This window comes from Jaculus jaculus, chromosome 8 (assembly GCF_020740685.1).
Source record: "Jaculus jaculus isolate mJacJac1 chromosome 8, mJacJac1.mat.Y.cur, whole genome shotgun sequence".
Lineage (NCBI taxonomy): Eukaryota > Metazoa > Chordata > Mammalia > Rodentia > Dipodidae > Jaculus > Jaculus jaculus.
In genome coordinates, this window is record NC_059109.1 from 127,302,146 (window position 1) to 127,318,936 (window position 16,791).

Genomic DNA, 16,791 nt, shown 5'->3' on the forward strand with positions numbered 1-16,791 from the left:
GAGAGAGAGAGAGAGAATGAGTGCACCAGGGCTTCTAGCCACTGCAAACCAACTCCAGATGCATGTACCACCTTGTGCATCTGGCTTATGTGGGTACTGGGGAATTGAGCCTCCAACCAGGATCCTTAGGCTTCACAGGCAGGCACTAAATCACTAAGCCATCTCTCCAACCCTTAAAAATCATTTTTAAATATTTTTTATTATTTATTTCAAAGCAGAGAAAGGAAAAGAGAGAATGGGTACACCAGGATCTTTGTGCCACTTTATGCATCTAGCTTTACATGGGCATTGGGGAATTGAACTGGGTAAATTCATTAACCGCTGAGCCATCTCTTCAGCCCCCCTCCCTTTTTAAAAAATTTTTTGTGAAGCATGGTCTCACTCTAGTCCAGGCTGACCTGGAAGTCACCACTTTTTTTTTTTTGAGGTAGGGTTTCACTCTAGCCCAAGCCTGGAATTCACTATGTAGTCTCAGGGTGGCCCTGGATTTATGGCGATCCACCTACCTCTGCCTTCCCAAGTGCTGGGATTAAAGGTGTATACCACTGTGCCTGGCTGTTTTCTTTTGAGACATCTTACTATGTAGTCCTGGCTGGTCTGAACTTGCTATATAGATCAAGCTAGCCTCAAACTTGTAGTGATCAATTCACTATGTAATCTCAGGGTGGCTTCGAACTCATAGTGCTCCTCCTACGTCTGCCTCCTCTGCTGGGATTAAGGGCATGTGCCACCATGCCTGGCTCTTTCTGCCTCTTGACTGTTCTTAGCTACAGTTAAATGAAAGTGTGTACCTAGGGCTACGAAGATGAGCTGGTGTTTCAAAGTATTTGCTTACAAAGCCTGCCAGCCCAGGTTCACTTCCTCAGCACCTACTTAAAGCCAGTTGCAAAAAGTGGAGCATGTGTCTAGTGTTAGTTAGCAGTAGCAACAGACTTTGGTGTAGATGCATGCACGCACGCACACACGCACAATTTAAAACAGGGGCTGGAGAGATGGCTTAGCCATTGGTTAAGACATTTGCCTGCAAAGCTAAAGGACCCTGGTATGATTTCCCAGGACCCATGTAAGCCAGATGGTCAAGGGGGCACATGCATCTGGAGTTCATTTGCAGTGGCTGGAGGCCCTGGTGTGCCCATTCTCTCTCTCAAATAAATAAATATAATGTATACATATATATATATATATAATATATAATGTGTATATATATATAAATTAAAACAGTGTGCACTTACAGAGTGTTTCAGTTATGCACTGCTGTGTAACAAATACCATGGAGTTTAGTGGCCTACAAATTCTTTGTTAGTTTTTTAAACAAATATTTTATTTATTTATTTACGAGAGAGAGAAAGAGAGAAAGAGAGAAAGGGCATGCCAGGGTCTCTAGCCATTGCAAATGAACTCCAATGCATGTGTCACCTTGTGCATCTGGCTTTTGTGTGGGTATTAGGGAATTGAAGCGGGGTCGTTAGGCTTCACAGGCAAGTGCTTAACAGCAAAGCCATCTCTCCAGCCCTCATATAGGCTTTTTGAGTAGGGCAGCTGGTGTCCAAGAAGGAGGGACTGGCAGCTACCAATCATCTTCAGACCAAGGCTTGAAAGCTCTGCCTCTGGCAAGAGAGATGACTCAGAGGTTAAAGGCACTTGCTTGCAAAGCCTGACGGCCTGGGGTTTGATTCCCTAGTACCCACATAGAGCCAGATGCAAAAAGTGGCGCATGAAGCTGGAGTTGGATGGCAGTGGGAACAGGCCCTAGTGTGCCCATACTAACTCTCTCTCTTCCTCTTTCTCTCTCAAGTAAAATAAAAATAAATAAATAAAAAGCTGGGCGTGGTGGTGCATGCCTTTAATCCCAGCACTCTGGAGGCAGAGGTAGAAGGATTGCTACAAGGCCAGCCTGAGACTACGTAGTGAATTCCAGGTCAGCTTGAGCTAGACTGAGACCTCCTGAGTGCTGGGACTAAAGGCGTGCGCCCCCTACGCCCCGAGAACACAGTATTTATTACTTATTATTTGGTAAGGGAGCGGATTCTCCTATGCAGTCAGTGTAGAGCGTGCACGTGCTGTAGGTGGGTGTGGAGGGCACATTAGGGAACAAAACAGATAAGAATTTAAGTTCATGGAGCTTCACTTCCTGTGAGGAAAGGAGCTATTAAATGACGCTATAAACCAGACAAGGCAACACACACTTGTAATAATAGTACTTGGGAGGCTGAGGCAGGAGGATCTTGAGTTCCAGGGCAGCCTGGGCTACATAGAGTTCAAAGCCAGTTTGAGCTACATCGTAAGACACTATCTCAAAAAGAAAACAAAAAGAAAAAGCAGAACAAAACGAAAAAAAAAAAAAAAAAGACAAAGGGTGAGCCAGGCTTGGTGGTGCACACCTTTAATCCCAGCACTTGGGAGGGAGGCAGAGGTAGGAGGATCACTGTGAGTTTGAGGCCACCTTGAGACAACCAAGCAAGCAAGGCAAAGCGTCAGTGAAGTGTTGGAGAGGCCAAGGGCTTCGAAGTGCTTGTGCTACAGTACTGAGTGCAGGAGAAGCGGGTGATGGCCATGGAAGATGAGAGACACGCCGTGGGGGCGGGGCTCTGCAGGTTACGGCGTGGATTTTGGAGGAGAGCCTTAAGTGGATTTGGTTGTGGCTGCTGTAATGATGATGAACAGCAGAAATGGGCAAAAACAGCCAAGTGGTTACTTGGGAAATACTGGTGGGGACAGTGGAGCTACGTGTCAAATTAGTCATACTCAAGACATTCAATATTATTATCATTTTATTTGAGAGAGCGAAAGAGGCAGATAGAATGGGTGCGCCAGGGCCTCCAGCTGCCGCAACTCAACTCAACTTTGTGCATCTGGATTTATGTGGGTACTGGGGAGTGAAGTGTGAGTCCTTTTTTTAAAAAAAATGATTTATTTATTTATTTTAGAATGAGAGAGAGAGAGAGAGAGGTAGAGAAAGAGAGAGAATGGGCGTGCCAGGGCTGCCAGCCAATGCAAACTCCAGACACATGTGCCACCTTGTGCTTCTTGGTTTACATGGGTCCTGGGGAATTGAACCGAGATCCTTTGGCTTTGCAGGAAAATACCTTAACAGCTAAGTCATTACTCCAGCCCAGCGCGAGTCCTTTGCTGGCAAGTCCCTTAACTCCAAGCCATCTTTTCAGCACCCCCACTTCTGCTTTTTTTCTGGTTTTTCGAGGTAGGGCCCAGGCTGACCTGGAATTCACTATATAGTCTCAGGGTGGGCTCGAACTCCCTGTGATCCACTTAATTCTGCCTCACCCATGCTGGAATTAAAGGCATGTGTCACACCTGGCTTCCGCTTTTTTTTTTTTTCGGTAGGGTCGCAGTCTAGCTCAGGCTGGCCTCAAACTCACAGGGATTCCCCTAACTCTACCTCTTGAGTGCTGGGATTAAAAGAGTGCACCACATGCCCGGCTTCTGTTTTGATATTTTTGAGACCAGGCTAGGTGTTTTGTGCAAGGTCTCCATTATTTTAGATTTGTCTGATTATTATTATTTTCAGTCAGATCTGGGTGACCTTTTTTTTTTTCTTTTTTGAAGAACATGAGACGTAGTACCCTTATGCTTTTCGCATTGCATCATACCAGGAGGCACATAATGACAGCCTGACCCATTACGGGGACACCAAGTTCAATCGATCACTTGGTGAGGGTGGTGTCTCCCAGGTCTCTCCCTATTGTAACATAAGCTGTCCATCCCCTGGAGTAAATCAAATACTCTGGCACTAAATACACTATGTTCCAATAACCTTTCACCCCAGTGACTTAGCATCTCAAGAAACACCTTCAGGGCTTCTGACCTCGTGCCTCAGTGTGATCATCTGGGGGGGAAAAAAAAAAAAAAAGATGATCACGATCCTTAAAGGATGCTCGCTTTGAAGGATCCGTGCTCAGCATACAATGAACGCTCCATAAATGTTAGATATTCCTGGATGTCGGCAACCAGCACCGGGGAAGACCGGGGGGTGGGGTGGGGGTGGGGGAGAAGGGCAGGGCGGAGACTTGCATTCCAGTTTCCCCTGGCCCTCCGCACCGGGCAGCCCGGCGGACCTCAAGGGGGTGGGGGTGGGGCAGAGCCTTCCCCCCGTGGCCACGCCCTCCGCCGCGGAAGCCCCAGCTGGGCGCTGCAACCCACAGGCTGCCCGCGCACGGCCCCCTGGGACCCGTAGTGCTGGGCGTGGCCGCAGGACTACAAATCCCGGCGGCCCTCGCGCCGCGGCTTCGGCGGCTGCCGCTCCAGCTCCTCTCGGCGGCGGCGGCCGCGGCGGAGTCGTCGGTGGTGGCGGCGGCGGCGGCGGCGGCTGCGGACTGAGCGGGGAGTTTCCTACTTAAAGCTGAGCTGCGAGGAAGATGGCGGCGGGCGGTGAGTGGAGATAAAGGAGGCGGCGGTGGCGGTGGCGGCGGGCGCGGACCGAGTGGGCTTGGAGACCGAGGGAGGGAGGAGGCGCCCGCCCGCCCGGCTTTGCCGCCGAGTCGCCGGCTCCGGCAGTGGCGAGGCGCTGGAGCGGGGGGCCGTGAGGAGGGGGGGCTGGAACGCACCGAGGTGCTAGTTTCGGGGATGTCGGGGTCACGGCGCTTCCTCCTCGGCTTCGGGGCTGGTGGTCGCAGGTGGAAAGGAGAGGAGAGCAGGCTGCGCGCGAGGGCGGGGGTCCGAGGTGGGGAAAGCCCCCTTGCACAGGGACCACCCCGGGAGTTTGGGGAGGACATCGAGGACCCGCGTTCGCCTCCTGTCCCCTGAAGTTTCACGTTCCCGCCGCGGGGGGGGGGGTCCCCCGGGTGGAGAGGGCACCGGTGCCCTGCGCGCCCCCCCATCAATGCCCCCCAGCCAGGCTCCCTCCTGCACCCGGCGGTGCAGGATCAGGAAGGAGCGGGCGAACCCCGGGCGCCCCCCCGGGCCCAGCCTCCTGGCCGCCGGGATGCCCCTTCCCGCACTTGGGCATTTAAAAAAAAAAAGGAGTCTATCACGAATTATCAGCGGGATTTCCATTTTGTGTTTGGGATAGATTCTGGGCAGTGTTTTTTTCTTTTTCTGCCTTCCCTGCGTAAAGAAGGCATTTTACTACCTCTGCTGTGAAGACTGGGAAATGGCAAGTGGGAAGTTGGTGGGTTGCATCTTAAGGCTTGGCCCCCTTTATGATGATATATATATATGTATGTATACATATTTATTTTACTTTTCTTAACCACCAACTTCATGCGTTCATTGATTCAACTTTGTAATACTCATTGATCTAAAAATGATCGGGCACAGGCGTGATGGAGAACCAGTCCCGAGTCGGTGGGCACTGTGCTGACTTTCCTAGGCACTTGGGGGGCATTTCCCCCCCCCCGTGGGAAAGTTAATCCAGGGACGGAGCACCCCCACCCGCCCCCGACCCCCAGCTCACGCAGCGGGAGCCCAGATTTGCACCGAGAACCTCCCCGAAGGTACTCGAGATGGTCCCCAAGTCGAAACTTTTTCTGCCTCCTCCCTCCCAAACGAGAAGACTTCCTTTTTGCAGTTTTTGAGTGTCAGAGCTTCCAAAACCAACCTGTTTTTGTGATGAAGCCTGAGCCGTGAAGAAACCGGAAGGCGAACGCCCAGCTGTCTTGCTGCAGTGCCTTTAAGTGGAGTTGAATGAGATGCGGGGTTGCTGCGTCCCCTCGGTTTAAATGCCTGCCCCGCTGACTGATCGCTGGCAGCCAGAAGCTTCAGCGCGTGTAGATGCTGCAGGTAGTTGAAGAGGCTTTGGTGAATGGATCAGATCTCAGGGAATCCTGCTTGACTCTAAATTTACTCATGGAAGAAACCTGTGAGTGCACGAACGGGTTCTTTAAAAAAAAAAAAAAATTCTTCTTAAAATTACTGTTTGTTTGGAATAGGTCCTTCCACATATGGATACCCAACTGCAAAGGTGTAGAAACATTGAGAAAGGGATCTCTTCCACGCCAAACCTCTGATTCTCTCTCCGAGGTTAGCATTTTGAAGATAGTGTTTGGTTATGGCATTAGTATTTTCTTCTCTTTTTTTTTTTTTTTGGAGGTAGGGTTTCATTCTAGCCCAGGCTGACCTGGAATTCACTATGTAGTCTCAGAATGGCCTCAAACTCTGGAGGATCCTCCTACCTCCGCCTCCCAAGATTTTATTATTTTCATTTGAACCCCCCCCCCCCACATACCCGGTGTATATCAAAAGCAGGGAAATACAGGGAACAGAAGGGGAGGTATGGTGGGAATCCTGTTTTCTTTTTACTGTCTTGAAAAATATTGAGACCTCTTAAGAATGGCTCTTTTGAACTCGATGCTTATGTTGCTTGATCTACTAACAAGCCTAAAGAAACAGCACTCGGGGCTATGGATGAGAACCCTGCAAGGTTCATTGTTTGTAAGCTGAGGTCTGTGTTTGTAAATGTAAAATGATATTGCACACTAGCTCCTTGTCACTGGAGGTTGCTCCAGGTTCTGCATTTAAACAAGCAGTGATCTAAATTGCTAGCGATCCTAAATTACAGGGTATTTATATATTGATAGAAATGACTTAATTGTCCAATCAGCATTAAAAACACAAGAGAGGCAAATACCAGCTTTTGGCATCTAGAAGAGTGTTTTTGTAGATTGTGGGCTAAGTGGGAGGCTCTGCTGCTGTCTTGCTCTTACAGGAAATGTTTCTGTCAGAAGATCCCACTTGAGTGCAGAGGCCTTAAATACAAACTTCAGCATGTAATCAACAAGATTTTTTTTTTTTTTTTTTCTACAGTCTCACGGCCCAGGCTGGCCTGAAACTCAGAGTATGTAGCCCTGGTTGGCCTTGAACTGGTGATCCACTTGGTTCAACCTCCTACTGTGGGAAATTACAGGTGTGTGTCATCTCAACTAGCTAGGATGATGATGATTAGTTTTGGTTTTTCAAGGTAGGGTCTCCCTCTAGCCCAGGCTGACCTGGATTTTAGTATGGAGGGTCAGGGTGGCCTCAAACTGACAGCGATCCTCCTACCTCTGCCTCCCAAGTGCTTGGATTTAAGGCGTGTGCCACAATGGGCTTTTTTTTTTTTTCTTTCTTTCTTTATTTTCAAGCAGAGAGATAGAGGGAAACAGGAAAGGGAGAGAGAATGGGTGCACCAGGGCCTCCAGCCACTGCAAAAGAACTCCAGACACATGTGCCACCTTGTACATCTGGCTAACGTGGGTCCTGGGGAATCAAACTTGGGTCTTTTGGCTTTGCAGGCAAACTCCTTAACCACTAAGCCATCTCTTCAGCCCTCCCCCGCTTTTTTTGATGTAGAGTTTCACTCTAGTCCAGTCTGACCTGGAATTCACCATCTAGTCTCAGGCTGGCCTCCAACTCATAGCAATTCTCCTACCTTTGCGTCCTGAGTGCTGGGATTAAAGGTGTGCGCCACCACACCCAGCTACTATTATTTTTATTCTTTTTTTTTTTTTTTTGAGGTAGGGTTTCATTCTGGCTCAGGCTGACCTGGAATTCACTATGTAGTCTCAGGGTGGCCTTGAACTCATGGTGATCCTCCTACTTCTGCCTTCCAAGTGCTGGGATTAAAGGTGTGTGCCACCATGTTTGGCTAAAATTTTTATTTTTCTTTATTTATGAGAGAGAGAGAATGGGCATTCCAGGGTCTCTATCCACTGCAAACAAACTCCATACTTAGGTGCCACCATATGTATGCATCTGGATTGCATGGGTTCTGGGGAGTCAAACCTGGGTCCTTAGACTTTACAGGCAAGCATCTTAATTGCTAAGCCATCTCTCCAGCCCTGATCCTTTGGCTTTGCAGGCAAATGCCTTAGCCACTGAGCAATCTCTCCAGCCCTCCCTTTCCCCCTCCTTTCCTTTTTTTCTTTCCTTCCCTCCCTCCCTCTTTATTTATTTATTTATTTTTTGGTTCTTCCAAGTAGGGTTTCACTCTAGCTCAGGCTGACCTGCATTTAACTATGTAGTGACAGGGTGGCCTTGAGCTCACAGTGATTCTCCTACCTCTGCCTCCACACCTGTGCACCACCACACCCAGCCATCCTTTTTTTCTTTCTGTTGAGATAGGATATCACTGTACTTTGGGCCAGCCCATACCTCCAAGCAGTTCTTCTGCCTCCTTGAGAGCAGGTGTGCATAACCACACCCGCCTGTGCTCATCACTGGACTGATAGTGTTCTTACTATGTCAGGATCATTGCACCAAAGAAAGTCAGTAAAAACAAACCCTGCCCAGTGTGTGGTGGTACACATCTTTCATCCCAGTGCTGGGGAAGGGGGTGTTCTGAGGGTTGGGGGAGGTAGTGGGAAAATTGCTGTGACTTTGAGGCCAGCCTGAGACGACATAGGTCATCCTGGGCTAGAGTGAGAACCCCTACCTTGAAAAACCAAAACCAAACCAGACCAAAACCAACCAACCAACCAACCAACTGCGGACATTTGTGCATTAGCAGCAGCCAGAGACCCAGGTACGCCCCAACATGCACACACACAAATAAATAAACACACCTCGTTTGGACAATAGGATAATAAAACATACGGTTTTTGTCCTATTCCTAAATGTTGTTAACATCAATGCTTTTAGGATTTTTTTTTTTTTTTTTTGAGGTAGGGTCTGGCTGTGGCTCAGGCTGACCTGGAATTCACTATGTAGTCTTAGGGTGGCCTCGAACGCTATGGTGATCCTCCTACCTTTGCCTCCTGAGTATTGGGATTACCACCATGCCTAGCTTGCTTATTTATTTATTTATTTTTTGAGGTAGGGTCTATCACTGTACTGGAATTCACTGTGTAGTCTCAGGGTGGCCTTGAATTCACTGCAATCCATCTATTTCTGCCTCCCAAATCCTGGGATTAAGGTGTGCGCCATCATGCCCTGCCCAGCTTGCATTTTCTTTTTTTTAGACTATATAATTTCAGTTCTTGCTCAGAGGATGTAAAGTCCTTTTGTAACTTAATTTGTCTAAAATTTAGAGTGACTACAGCCTGCAGAGGCTGTTAGTTTATATAGCACATTCAGCACAACTGAATGCTAACGGTTCCTGGGTCGCTCACACGCAGAACTAGAATGGCTGGCGTTGGGTGTGCTTAGGTGGTTGGGACGCTTCTTGGGGTCCTGAGAGGGAAGACTCTGGGAGCAAGACTTTAGTATCCGGGTGATGCTTGCGCTTGTATTACCTTTTCCTTTCTCTTACAGGAGATTGAGAGAGAAAGGTAGCCGTTGATTCTCAGGAAGTGCCAAGGAATGTAGGCATTCATTTTCTGAGTGCTTTCTGGCATGGGGATGGCATTACAAAATGAGCATTCAGCAACGAGGGCCAAGGACGGGCTTTATGTAAGGTTTATCCATTAGTGAATGTTTGTTAGGTAAATATGTATCCATTGTTTTTTTTCTAAGATTTCCTAGAGATTTTTGGGTCGAATACATTATCCATAGCCTTAGATATTTTCAGTCCCTAACAAATGATGGAATTGACTTGAATTTAACCGCCATTCTCTTCCCTAGCTTCTGGTGGAAAGTTAAATGAACAAGAAAATGGTCAGAAGATACCTAGCCCTAGGGGATAGAGGCCAGTTTAGCCACAAACTAGATAATCTTCTTAGGCTACGTACTGCCAATTCCCAATTTGTCAGCATTAATTTAGTTTGGTAGGTATGACTCTCTGGGTCAGTTTACAGCAGGGATAGTAATAAAGGTGTATTTAACTGACTGGAGTAAACTGTGGCCTGTAGCAAGGGAAAAGAATCTGACCTGACTGGCAAACAGGTTCTACCTTCAAAAGAATTGTTCTTAGTAAGTGGACAAGTGTCCAGCTCAGGTTTTTACTCCCTAGGGAGTCTCAGGGTGGCCTTGAACTCATGGTGATCCTCCTATCTCTGCATCTTGAGTGCTGGGATTAAAGGCATGTGCCACCATGCCTGGATCCAGATTTTTAAAAATTACATATTTTATTTATTTGGGAGAGAGGGAAGGAGACAATGGGCATGCCAGAGCCTCTAGTCATGGCAAAAGAACTCTAGATGCTTGCGCCACCTTATGCATCTGGCTTACGTGGATCCTGTGGGGTCGAACCTGGGTCCTTTGGCTTTGCAGGCAAAGGCCTTAACTGCTAAGCCATCCCTCCAGCACTTATTAAAAACACACACACACACACACACACACACACACACACATATATATAATTTATTTGAGAGAAAGAGTGAAAGGAAGAGAAAGAGGCAGATAGAGAGAACGGGTGTGCCAGGGCCTCTAGCCAGTATAAACAAACTCCAGACCAATGTGCCACCTTTTGTATCTGGTTTACAAGGGTCCTGGGGATTGGAACCTGGGTCCCTTCACTTTGTAGACAAGTGCCTTAACCACTAAGCCATCTCTCCATTCCCCCTACCCTTAAAAAAAAAAAAATTATTAGAGTCAGAAAGTAAGAGAGCAAGAGAATGGGCACGCCAGTGCTTCCAGCCACCGCAAATGAACTCCAGACATGTGTGTCCCCTTGTGCATCTGGCTAATGTGCGTCCTGGGGTGTTGAATCTGGGTCCTCTGGCTTTGTAGGCAAGTGCCTTAACGGCTAAGCCATCCATCCAGCCCCCCTCCCTTTTTATTTTTTGTTTTTTCTAGGTAGGGTTTTGCTCTAGCTTAGGCTGACCTGGAATTCACTATGTAGTCTAAGGGTGGCCTCAAACTCATGGCAATCCTCCTACTTCTGCCTCCCAAGTGCTGGGATTAAAGGCGTGCACCACCATGCCCGGCTCCTGTTTTTTGTTTTTTTTTTTTTAAGTTATTATTTTTGTTTTTTGAAGCAGGATCTGACTAGCCCAGGCTGAATTGGATTCATGGTGATCCTCCTACCTCAGTCTCTGAATGCTGGGGTTAAAGGCATGCCTGACCTCTTCCCCCTACCAAGTTTTGTAGGAACATCTTTTCTATTTTGCCTTTCCTGTTAATTTTTGTATTGATATACTGAAGTAAAGATTTTTTTTTCCTCCTTTTTATTTGGTGTCTTGCACCTATGAAGCTATTTTATTGAAATATTTGATTTCCTTTAATTATTGTGAAAGGTAAAGCTTCACTTTAGGAGACCAGGCTCATTGGAATACCGAACCAATTCTTGTTATCCACAGGATGATGAAAAAGGAATACTGGCCTGAGTATTGGCTAGTGATCGCTGATCTGCTCCCCAGGGCCTTGCCTTTGATAGCGGTGGCAGCTGAGTTGGAGTGGTGGGATCCATAGACGGGCCAGGAGTAGAGAAGTCGCCATAATCCTCAATTAGGATAAGCATTATGGTTAATTGAATGTTGAGTGTATAGGTTAAATCCCATTATAACAAAACTCCAGGGGACTGTCTAAATTATTTTGCTGTACTGGTATTAAGCTTTATTAAATATTGTTTAAAATAAATGGCCTTTTTGGTTTTGCTAGGTGTAAGAGGTTTTGGAAAAATTTTCTATGCCTTGTGCCAGTTTGACAAGTTGTTACTCAGGACCCTTCCATATTTCATGCTTTTGCCGAAAGCCAAATCATTAAAAGCTGGGCAGATAACTGCCCCCAGGTTGGATAGCTTCTTGGGTTCATCTCGGTGGTCGAGTGTGCAAGGGATACCACCACCCGCATGTTGTCAGAGGAATGGGGGCTCCTCCACGCTCTCAGGTGTCTGCTGGCCGTTTTATCTGTCTCTGAAAACTGCTTTTTTTCTTAATATTTTTATTTTTATTTATTTATTTACTTGAGAGAGGAGGGGGGAGAAGGAGAAAGAGGCAGATAGAGACTGGGCGCTCAGGGCCTCCAGCCACTGTAAACGATCTCCATATGCATGCACCCCCTTAACTGCCTTAACTGCTAACAAAGCCATCTCTGCATTCCTGAGAACTTCTTAAAATGCACAAACATACTTCACATTAGTGTGATGTGTAAGTTAATAATAATTACCTTGACCCTTTTCAAGTTCATGTAGCTTGAGACCTTTAGGTCTCTGGATAGTACAATTTTTTTTTTCTTTAAAAGTGATAGAATATTGTGGCCTTTGGATTTGATTTAATTTGAATATGAATATGAAAAACTTTTCAGAGATTGGTTTAATTTGTATACAAGAAAAAGACTTCTTACCCAGGAATGCATTTTTCTTTTTGTCCTGTGCTTTTTTTTTTGACTGGCATTTGCCAAACTTAACGGCTTTTATATCCCACTTTCATATTCAAGTCTGACAATTTTCAGTTGGCTTAGAGAGTTTTGCTTGGGTGCAGCAAGACATTTTTGAAGTCATTCTTTTAAATAGATGTTCCATGAAGGAGGGAAAATCTGTAAGAGGGAATTTCAAAGCAGCCCAAGCAGGGATCCGAAAGTTCTCAAGTCCTAAGAATAATGACTGCGTAGTAGGCAGGGACTCTGCAGCTGAGCCGTGCCATTGTTCCTCCCTGGCATGCATTTGAGAACCTCGGCACAAGAGAGGAGAACGCACGGAGAGGCAAAGAAAGAGGGTTAACAACAGCCACCGCCAAAAAAAAAAATAACCAAGGGAAAGCTCTTAGAGTAAATATTCACTATCCTTTACTCTTCTGTTTAAAGGAAATCTATGACCAAGTTACTTCACATTGAGAGCAAATACTTATCATAAGCCGAATATCCTAAGTTGACATTTAATAAGTGAAAGTTAATTGCTGTGTGCTCATTGACTCAGTTTCAGAGTAACTTAAAAATGTTACGCGAAAGAAATAAAATACTACATGTGCAAGACCAAGTGTTTTCTGATTTTGCTATGTGGTCATTTCCATTTGTTAGAACAAAGTTGTTGTTCTTTTTAAGAAGAGTTCGTAGCAGTGAAAAGTTCTGAGTCTTCTGTGATCTTGTGTTGTAAGCTTCGGGTAACTAAACTGTTTAGGTTTGCCTTTATTAGCTTTATTTATTTATTTGATTTCTCAAGGTAGGGTCTCACTCTAGCATCCTCTTCTCTTTCTCTGCCTCTTCAGTGCTGAATTAAAGGGATACACCACTTGAGTCACTGTAGAATAGCTGTATCAGATTTCCTCCTCACCTCCAAGGTAGGGTCTCAATCTAGCCCAGGCTGACCTGGAATTCACTGTGTAGTCTCAGGGTAGCCTCAAACTCATGGCGATCCTCCTACCTCTGCCTCCCGAGTGCTGGGATTAAAGGTGTGTGCCACCACTTCTGGCTCAACTTGATTTAAAAAAAGTATTTTTTTTTTGTTTGTTTATTTATTTGAAAGTGACAAGGAGAGAAAGGCAGAGAGGGAGAGAGAGAGGGAGAATGGGCACACCAGGGCCTCCAGCCACTGCAAACAAACTCCAGATGCGTGCACCCCCCCCCTTGTGCATCTGGCTAATGTGGGTCCTGGAGAATCAAGCCTTGAACCAGGGTCCTTAGGCTTTATAGACAAGCACTTAACCACTAAGCCATCTCTCCAGCCTCCTAAAAATTTATTTTATTTATTTGAGAGAGAAAAAAGCGAGAATGGGCATGCCAGGTCCTCCAGCCACTGCAAATAAACTCTAGATGCATTCACCACCTTGACCATCGGGCTTATGTGGGTCCTGGGGAATTGAATTGAGATTCTTTGGCATTGAGGCAAGTGCCTTAACCACTAAGCTACTCTCCAGCTCTCAGCTTGATTTTTTAAAAAAATGTATTTATTAGCTGGGCGTGGTGGCACATGCCTTTAATTCCAGCACTGGGTATGCAGAGGTAGGAGGATCACTGTGACTTTGAGGCCACCCTGAGACTACATAGTGAATTCCAGGTCAGCCTGGACTAGAGTGAGACCCTACCTCGAAAAACAACAAAAAAAAAATAAAGTAAAATATAGTGTTTATTTATTGAGAGAGATGAGGCGGAGGTGGGGGGGGGCGGCGGCGGAGAGAGAATGGTTGCACCAAGACTTTAGTCGCTGCAAATGAACTTCAGATGCATGCATCATCATGTGAATCTAGCTTACATGGATTCTGGGGAATCAAACCTGGATCCTTAGACTTTGCAGGCAAGTGTTTTAGCCGCCAAGCTGGCTCTCCAGACCTTAGCTTGAATTTTATTTGCAGATTAAAATTTAGTATGCTTATTTGAATTTATTTAAAGTTTCCTACTGTTGAAGGACTACCTCATATTCTCTACAGATTGTGTCTTTACTCACCACCTGCTCCATTTAAGCTCATTCATCTTATTTATTTGAGAGTGGGAGGGAGGCTGATAGAAAGAATGGCATGCCAGGGCCTCCAGCTACTGCAAACCACCACTGCATGCATTAATTTGTGCATCTGGCTTTACCTGGGTACTGGAGAATCAAACTTGGGGCCTTAGTCTTTGCAGGCAAGTGCCTTAAATGCTAAGCCTTCTCTCCAGTCCTTCCTTCCCTCCCTCCCTCCCTCCCTCCCTCCCTTCCTTCCTTCCTTCCTAAATGTTTTATTTATTTATTTGATACAGAGAAAGAGGCACACAGAGAGAAAGAATGGGCACGCCAGGGCCTTCAGCCACTGTAAAGAAACTCCAGATGCGTGCACCCTCCTTGTGTATCTGGCTTACGTGGGTCCTGAAGGATTGGACTGGGATCCTTTGATTTGCAGACTGCTAAGCCATCTTTCCAGTCCCCTCCCTCCAGTTTTCATTAAAAAAATTTTTTTTTTTTTTGCTATTTGGGGGGGGGGGAGAGGGAGAGGGAGAAGGAAGCAGGTAGAGAGTGAGAGAGAGAAAGAATGGACATTCTCCAGGTCTGAAATCATTTCACAGCATTAGCAACACATGGCTCATGACACACATGTCTACATACAAAAATGTTTCAATAAACTAAGACAGAAACCCTCCCCGTTACAGTCTCAGTGCAAACCCCATCGATCACCATTATCTTATCATTTTTTTTTTTTTTTGTGGTTCTCAGTATTCAACCTAGAGCCTCATACATACCAGGCGAGTGTTCTGTCACTGAGTTACACCCTAACCCCAAGTTCCTTTATATATATATATATATATATATATACACACACACACATACATATACATGCACATATATATGTATGTATGTATGTATGTATATTTTTTTGTTTTTGTTTTTCAAGGTAAGGTCTCACTTTAGCCCAGGCCGACCTGGAATTCACTATGTAGTCTCATGGTGGCCTTGAACTCACAGTGATCCTTCTACCTCTGCCTCCCTTGTGCTGGGATTAAAGACGTTTTCTTTATTTATATTGTTGAGATTGAGTCTCCATATGTAGTCCTAGTCTGCTTGAAACTCTCTAGGCCTGCAGGCCGTCCCATGTGGCACATAGTAACTTTCTACTATTTGTTCTGCTGACTTAGTGTTTGAATGCTTCCACTACATGCTAATGAGAAAATCCTGCCTCCACATGGTATTTGTTACATTGTAATGTTTAGGTTAAATTATTGTAATTTAAAGGTCTTAAGTGTCACAATGACTGCTTTTCTCTTTGTAGAAAATGTGACAGGCTCCTTAGTTGATTTACTACTACCTTCATTGTATTGTATTTTTTCAAGGTAGTGTCTCACTGTAGCCCAGGCTCATCTGAAACTACTGTGTAGTCTCAGGCTAGCCTTGAACTCAGTGATCCTTGTACCTCCGCCTCGTGAGTGCTGGGATTAAAAGTGTGCGCCACCATGTCAGCGGAGAGATTTTGATTCTTTTCTGTCTGAATTATTTCTATCATGCTTGAAGTTTGCAAAATGTTCCAATTTACATTTAAAAGGGGTAGCTAAAAACAGTGGAAATTTCCAGCTTAAAAAAAAAAAATTAGACTACTGGTCTAATAACTGCTTTGTAGGAAGAAAGAAGTATGACAAGAACCGCAGACATTCTGGATGTCAGCCTGTGAAATTTTCCACTATTTCCCATAATGACATGCGGGCGTGCTCACACTGCTGGACGCCGTGCAAGTGCGGTTGTGCCCAGCTGGGAGCGTGAAGCTATTTTATCAGTGATCAGTGGCGCCTGGCCAGCTTTCAGCCAGCAGCGTAGAGTCGCGCATCTGAGGTATTGTAACTTTTCACTTGATCTCTTCCTGAATAACGGAGCAGTGGATACTGAACTTGGAAAACTATTGAAATATCACCCGGCTGCAACATTCCTAATTGTTTTCAGTAATGTTGACTTTATTACTGTGCATTTTTTTTATGCGTCTTAGGCATTTTACACTCTTGCGTGAATAAAATTGTCTAGGGATTTATATTTATATTCAAATGTTCAGAAGTAAACATTTTGTACATATTCGGAAAAGTTTAATCCTCATTTGTTGTGGTTCAAGAAATTTTAATTTATTTGGGTTCCTGTAAATGTCTGAAAAGATTAATAGGCTTTATAATAAAATTATATTGTCCATGCTCTTTGGGCTCTTTCAAATGTAAAGGCAAACAGTAATATCTGATTTTTCCACAGTGCCTGGTTTTGGGAAGCTCAGCTTTGAAGAGTTGATCGCAATATCCTGTAATAGCTCTCTGTGTTGCTTGCATGTTGATGACTTAACAGTGGTGTTAAAGAATCAGAGAGCTACAGAGATGGCTCAGCAATTAAGGTGCTTGCCTGCAAAGCCTAACGACCAGATTTGATTCCCCAGTTCCCCCTTAATGCCAGATATACAAGGTGGCCCTGTGTGCCATTCTCTCTGTCTCTGCATAAAATTAAAAGAAAAATAAACAAACAAGCAAACAATGTGATAGAGGGGCTGGAGAAATGGCTCGGTAGCTACAGGCACTTAACTTGTAAAGCCTGCCGATCCTGATTCAACTTGCCACAAGCCCATACGAAGCTGGACACAAAAGTGGCGCAAACATCTGGTGTTCAGTTTGCAG

The 16,791-nt window shown here is 45.5% G+C and overlaps 1 protein-coding gene across 2 annotated transcripts in view; it reads left to right on the top strand.

Annotated features, from left to right (window-relative positions):
• Positions 1 to 4,285: 4,285 nt before the first annotated feature.
• Ncoa3 (nuclear receptor coactivator 3) overlaps positions 4,286 to 16,791 on the top strand; it is a 96,128-nt gene continuing 83,622 nt past the window's right edge. For both annotated transcript variants that reach the window (XM_045155905.1, XM_045155906.1), the window contains exon 1: positions 4,286 to 4,386. The gene's annotated coding sequence lies outside the window, so the exon portion shown is untranslated. The remainder of the gene's footprint in view (positions 4,387 to 16,791) is intronic.